The following is a 7,816-nucleotide window of genomic DNA, read 5'->3' on the forward strand; positions in this document are numbered from 1 at the left end:
CCTAAGCATTGTTTCTGGTGTTTGGACAAAGGGATCGCGCCTTTCAAGACGTTCAAACAACATTCGCACACGGTATCGATGACCTCTTTGGAGGCTGATTGAATGAGTTTTTTTCGTAGGGGTGGAGAAGCTTTGGACAGGACAGATAACATGTCCCCATGTTTGACTAAACGTGGAGGCAGTCCTTTCCTTTTCTTTCCTTGGCGTTGTTTAGAAGAGGGATGTTTTCTGGAGGGTGACATCTTTGAGACTTCAGCACCAAAAACACTGATACCCCTACTTAGTCACAGGCCTTTTTTATACTGGAACGCGTCGCCACTGGTTGTCTTTACGGCGTATCAACTTCAGGACAGGCATGACAGGTCGTGCAGGGGTACGTAATGGACGAAATCAAGCCAGTTCTTGCTTGGACAAATCCAGTAAACTTTGTAACATGCCCTATCTTTCTTGAACTTTGATTTTGGGAGATGGTACTTTGTGAGCAGCGGCCACTGCCACTAAATTGGAGGGTCCTGCCACTGGGGAAGTTCTTGGGGTTATCAACGGAGAAGTTCTTGGTGTAATCAACGTCTCCAAGTACTCTTCAGTTCTTGGTGACATCAACGGGGAAGTGAATGAACCTGAGGCTACCGGAGACGCGGTCACCGCCTTTGCAGGTCGTCGTTTGCGAGTGTAAGGTTGCATCCTGGCCGAAGTGCCTCTCATGCGACTAGTTTTCTTCTGTGGACTTTTCTTTTTCTGGGGACTTTTTCTCTGTTTCTTTTTCTGGGGGCTTTTCTTTTTCCGGGGTGGTGACTGGTAAGAGGAGGGTCCCGCCACTGGAGAAGTTCTTGGAGACACGGGTCTCCTTGGGCACTTGGCCTTGGCACCGTGGCTCTTTTTCTTCTTCTTGGAGCTTCGTTTGACTTTTTTCTTGGGGAGAAGTTTGGGAGCATTAGGATCTCATCTTAAGAGAGAGCGAATGATGACCCCTCCAAGAGTACCGCTCCCTCCAGGCTTAAAAATGATTTGTTTTTTGGTTTGAGTGTCGATGCCAGGATGGGCCAGTTGGGTCAAAGCGACTTTGTTTCGATCAGAAAAGCGTTTGGTTTGATGAGGAATCTGAATGATCCCTTGTAGTAACTGACGTGCCGTCACCGTGAACCATCGTAAGACTTCTTTGAGACTAGCTTCTAAGACACGAGCTCGTGTTTGTGGATTTTTTTCTCGACTGATGCCATACAAGGCACGAATCAATTTGACGGGAAGATGCGACTGAAGGGACGTCATGTTGACGTTGTGTGAGACAGACGAAAAGGGTCTGAGGTTTTTATAGATGCGTTGAGTTGGACGATCGATCAAATGATGTTTATGTTCGACCAAACGTCTGACGAATTCGGTTTTGCCTGAACCGCTAGGTCCAGCAATGAGCATGTTAAAGGGATGGCCAAGATACAAAGCCTCCCAACTGGCACGATCTAAGTGTTCGTCGATGACTTTGACAGTGGAGGAAGAGGGAGCAGAGACAGCAGAGGTAGCCATAGTGTTAGGAATGTCACTTGTGACACGAAAACAGACAAGACGAGAGTTTATATACTTTTTTCAGGACACGTTTATTGAATGTTTCAAATATGAACAACACGAAAGACAAAAATACATAGAAGCCAAATAGTTATGTACAGGAATAAAAAACACATCAAAACGATCAACGTGGAATAGAAACAAGTGTCTGTACAACATGTTTTGGGTAATGTTCTGACCAGTTCTATAGGGGGTAAGGTCACACAAGTCTCCTCCCGAAAGGGTCTTTTAGGCATGTCCACGACAGTCCTGTCCTGGGTGACGGGTTCTTCTGGCACCGTCACTAACACTGGTTGAAAAGTGACTTTTTTCCTTGAACAACTCTCGTGCATACTGGGCCACTTCTTGGGTCCAAGCCTCAAAATCTCATTCTTTCCAGGCACGGACATCTGTCCAATGGGGGTGTAAGTCACAAGTTACACACACACATCGTCATACACGTCTTGGGTAGCTAAAAGTTGACGAATATTTTTTTCTTGTTGAGGTCGAGAAGTATCCAGATGAAAACGCACGGCTTTGAGCAAAAGGAGTCTTTCGTGACCATTTAAGGCCATTTGGGTGGTAAGTACTGATCGTAAAGAGTCCACAAGGAATCGGCTGGTAAACGAAATCCTAGAAAACAAGTCACTAAGACACACACCACTTGTCGACCCAAATTGAATGGATACAGTTCTTCTAATAATCGATAGTAATGATCCACGGTTTGAATATGATCACTGAATTCCTTCCACGGAATCTGTTCAATTACATGTGACATAAGTCGTGGCATGGCAGCCTGTTTTTATAGTCTCTTTGTTTCGGAAACAGTACAAGTACTTTCTAGCCAGAGATCATCGTTCTTCAGTGGGGAATCTAAATCTTGCATACTGTAACAGAAACGTCAGAGTTTGTTTAGAAGTTTCATCTTCCGCTAAGTAGATTCCACGTAAAATATGTTGGTAATCCTTTAACTTGTCTTCCTCAATGCTTTGCACTAGGTGAATCTCGAAGTAACCAAAATGATGAACACGTGGATCATCGGGGCCCTGGAAGTATTGAACAAGGTCTGTCCACTTAAACAATTTCTGACGAATTAGTTCTCTTATACCATTCAGGTACCAGTAGTTAAAGATCTGGTGACGTAACGGATGCAACTGTTCTTTACGTTTGACTTGTATTTTCACCAGCTCTCGGTAAATGCGTTCTCTCAACTCCACAGGCAAAGCACGAATGTTTTCTAGCAAAGTATCCATAAATAGGTGATACTGAATCCTCTTTCTAACACAAGAAATGTACCGTTTGTACAGACATGGTTTTACTTCAGTGCCAAATTTAAATCGTTTAGTCACTAATTTACACATTACAATTCGTTCAGAAGTTTCCTCTTTCACTAAGTTGACATTGTGTAAAAGATGTCGGTAATTCGTTAACTCTTCCTCTAGAATTCGATGCAGTAAGTTTACATTGTAGTAGATAGAATCATCAATAGCAAACCAATCCTTTTTAAAACCAGGGGATTGTTGATCAATGTCTGTCCAATGGAACACTTTCAACTGAATCAGTCCTTTTATAGCATTCAGGTACCAGTGATTAAACATCTGGTGACGTAACGGATGCAATTGTTCTTTACGTTTCACTTGTATTTTGACCAGCTCTCGGTAAATCCTTTCTCTCAACTCCACAGGCAAAGTGCGAATGTTCTCTTGTAAAGTATCCATAAACAGATTATGGTAAGTTACTTCAATGTCTCGGTCGCATTAAGGGTTAGTAATGACAATTCGGTGACCATCGAGCATGTTCTACGTAGGCAGAATCTTGTGGTTCCCAGTGGTGAAGTGACACACCGCAACTGAAGCACTTGACTTTATCTCCTTCGACCAAGTAGAACAATCCGGCTCTGGCTAATTCTTCGGGGGTCGGTCCTCCCAGATACTTAGGCCATTTTCCTTTGAACGATTGAAGACGATTTTCAAAGTCGCAGTATTCCGACAAACGTACAGGGAACGAATATTCGTCTTTCACAGGTTCGATTCGATGAGGGTTGGGTGACATGGACAGGAGTTTGCTCAGGGCTGGATGACATCCGTAGGTGGGTAAACGTGAAGGTGAACATCCACCTTTAAAACGAAACCCAGTAAAGTGTCCAAGAGGACGAGCGGCATCGCTTTCGCATCCCTCAGGTTTGACACGCACAGCATCACTTCGATGATAGGGGTAGTGAGAACAAAGTTCCCATGATGCTTTACGGCATCACTAAGGTCACAGCGTACAGCATCGTTCCCATCGCAAGGCTCACAATCGCGCTCCACTTCAGAAGCCCCAAACTTGAATTGTGCCTGTCTGAACTTGTTTTGTGTTTCTCTCAAAGTATTCATCTTGCTCGCTTGGTCTTGGTAGTCACAATGAACTATCGATCTTGCCTAGGGTTCCTTTTTATATACAGACCAATACCGGCGTGTCCGTACGGCAAGGTGAAATGATTGGGAAGTCGCAAGTAGTGAAGGGGGATACCCTACGGACAATGGGAATTAGCATTACAGAACCCCTTGGGACAATCTACGGACAATGGAAATTTAACATGGCGAAAAATCGTGGGACAATCTACGGACAAGGGGAATTTAACATGGGAATAAATCGTGGGACAATCTACGGACAAGGGGAATTTAACATGGGATTTTTTTTTTTAAATTTTAAAAAAAGGGGTAGGCAATGGAAAGGCTATCTCTTTTCGAGAAATATGGGGGCCCTGAAAAGGGCCTTTGGGTTTTCTTCTGCTTCTAATTTCTTCTTTTCCTCCACCAACTTCTTATTTTATCTCCAACACTCTTTCTCTTCTTTTTTTTCTCCTTCTCTTCTTTCTTCTCTTCCTCCTCTTCTTCTTTCTTCCTCTTCTCATTTTCTTCTTATTTTTCAATTTTTTCGTTCCATGTTCTTATTCTTATCTTTTCCTCTTCATCCTCCTTCTCCTCCTTTATTTCCTTCATCACACCACTAATCTTGTCCTTTGCTTTTCTTAAGTTGTTAATTTCCATCTTTACACGATGGGGACTATAGGAATAATGGTCTTCCACCAGTCTTATTAGCATCTGTTCCATTATTCCTAAGTTGTCTAAAACGTCTTGCAAGGTTTGTATTTTGTCCATTTGGTTTGACGCCATCTTCTTTTTATTCTTTGCAGAATGGTTTGAACGACGAACACTGTGGGTTCTTATAGTGAAAGCGCGAACGTGAAGGAAAACATCCCCCTAAAAACATAAAATGGATCTTACCTAGATCATGACCCAACAACGCGCGGACGTGAAGGAAAACATCCCCCTACTTTTTTCATTTCATATAATAAAACCCTAACTATACTCTTCACATACGCTAAGAAACCCATAATCTACTATTCACACAAACATACCTCAGCTCTTACAAACACAAACACACAAACACACAAACACATACACTTCCACTATTACTAAAGAGTTAGTGTTTATTTTCACACTACTCTACCTACACACATTAGCAAATGGATCGTTATTTCTTTTCTAGAGTATTGGGTAGCCCTGAAAAGGGCTGTTTTTTGAACTCCTGATGCACCTATCTAATGGTTGCACCTTCCTGGCCTGGCGCCGCACACGCATCTTCTTCCCCAGTCTTCTTTCACCTTTCTTTTGGGGAGCGCAGAGGGAGGATGATTCGCTTCAACACCCCAATCCTCTGTTTCGGGAATATTGAACGACATCCTCTCTTCTCTTTTCTTTTCCTCTTCTTCCCTCTCTCTTCTCTCCTCCTCTTCTTTCTTCATTCTTGCTTCTTCTATGATAGCCTCCGCTGATAGTTCGTTTACTATGCGCCTGGCATATTCCAGGTGCATCTGGAGTTCTAACAGTTTCACTATTCTGCTATTCATTCTTCTGGCTGTGTTGATCAATCAACAAGGGTAGCTAGACTGCCCAGCGAGTTTCAATTTATAGTGAAAGCGCGGACGTGATGGAAAACATCCCCCTAATAACATAAAATTGATCTTACCTAGATCATGACCCAAAACAACGCGCGGACCTAAAAGAAACACTCGCTCACTTTTTTATGCTACCCATCACTTCAATAGACTATCCACATATGCAAAGCAATCCAATCTAACCCAAATTATACACCTCTAACAGCCAAAAAAACAAACATCATTTTAATCTACTATCCATACCAACTTACTTAACCACTTACTAACACAAACACACAAACACATACACTTCCACTATTAATAAAGAGTTAGTGTTTATTTTCACACTACTCTACCTACACACATTGGCAAATCGATCGTTATTTCTTTTCTAGAGTATTGGGTAGCCCTGAAAAGGGCTGTTTTTTTTGTTTGCTATGGCATTCTTTTTTAGTTTCTAAGAATGCGATGTCCTCTGAGGATGGACTTTCTGGCGATAGGTCTGCTTCTTCGGAAAGAGAAGAAGAACTCTTTGGTGTCGATACGACAATCGACAAAGCCTCTGTCAGCTTCAGGTTGCTGCTGCTGTTGTTGCTGCTGTTGCTGCTGTTGCTGTTGTCTCTGAAGTCTGTACTTCTCTGTCCATTCCTCTTTCTCCCTGTTCATTTCTTCTCTGAAGAGCTCTTCTATCAGGTCTTCAGTGATTTTTAACATTCTCACATTCTCTATTTCTTCTGGTTTCGGTATCAGACTGTGTCTGACCCTATGCAGATTCACGTAGGCTTCGTTGAGCTTAGCTAGTTTGGAGCACATCTTCTTAGGAGGATGAGTCGACAATGGATGGCTAGACTGGGAACAACCCGGTTCTTAAAGTCAAAGCGCGGACGTGAAGGAAAACATCCCCCACACAGTTTTTCGAGCCGCAACGTTCATGAGAGGGATAGTAAGAAATGAAAGAGCATCAATCCAACATTCTTATAGCTAAACAAACCACAAAAGCATTTTTTCTAAACACAACATTTTTTATTCAAAAATCACTTAACACTAAACAACAACTCTAACATTTTTAAGAATAATCCAACACTATAACATCAAACAATTTTTTCAAATCACAAACATTTTTTTCTCATTTTACAACCTACTTTAAACAGGGCTGACAACGTTGTGAATGAAATTGTGATTTCCACTGTTGGAAATCATTAGGCCATTGATGGACACTACGTTTCCTAGCTTGAGACAAAAGATAAGCATAATGGTCACAAAACCATCGATCTACTTTCACATCGTTTCTAGCAGAAGAACGAGGATCGAAATGAGTCACTAAATGTTCTAAGGAATAGCCCAGGCTGCGATGATGCAGAAAATACACACAGTACTGTCCACACACCAAGGAATCTGTGCCTTGTAATTTCACATTATTGAATCGGGTGGTTTGAGCATTTCTTCTCATAAAGTCGATGATATCGTCTTCCAAAGGGGGCAATCCGTACGAATCGAAATATTCCACACAGCCTTCTTGAGGAAAGTAGACGGCTACCCAGTGGGTTCCTGGGAGATGACTGTCGTCCGTGTTGATCACGTAAGCTTGATGGTCTTTAGGTTTGCGATGAGGGAGTTCATCTTTAGCACAGACGACAGGATTCCAAGAAGACGTATACGAACTGTGGTTCAAAAGGTAATAAAGTTCCCAGGTATCCATTTGTGTTTGTTTTCTTCTTCACAGGTAATAATAAGTCGTCAATTCGATCCTGACTTTTTGCTTGAAAATGTCTGACGAATAAACGGTTATTCGTTCTGTTTCCTCACTCTGATTCAGGAGAGCTTCGATGCGATGGATCTCTTGAGTGGTTAATGGTGGACAAGAATGTTCACGCAAGTCTTTATACCACTGGTGCAACACGTCTTTGTTCGAGATGAGACTCCAAGCTTCGTCCAGATACTCGTCCAATTTTTCTTCTTGACTCAACATCAGGCATTTATCGTGTTGAATTTGACTGGGATGATCGTTTTGACATCCATAGCAATTTTTCTTGATCAATTCCGTCATTTTGTCGACCAAGTGTTTGGCAAAACAGGAGACTAAATGGGCTTCTTGTTCTGGCCATCTTGACTTCATCATGACAACTTCTTCGTCTTTATCTTGAGATTCTTCTCCTTCCACGGTCTCCTCACATTCCATCTCCAAAGTTTCTCCACTTTGTAAAGAGGGATAACAGTCTTCCATGATTTCTAGTAATCTAGAATGACTTCTCTCAAACTGTTGATTTCTATGGTATTATCGAATTCTGCATACAGGATGACGTTCACTGTCTTGTCCAGTGGCTTTGTAAACTGAAGTTCCACACGAATCTGGCC

This window comes from Sinohyriopsis cumingii, chromosome 18, assembly GCF_028554795.1.
Source record: "Sinohyriopsis cumingii isolate HCF-2022 chromosome 18, ASM2855479v2, whole genome shotgun sequence".
NCBI lineage: Eukaryota > Metazoa > Mollusca > Bivalvia > Unionida > Unionidae > Sinohyriopsis > Sinohyriopsis cumingii.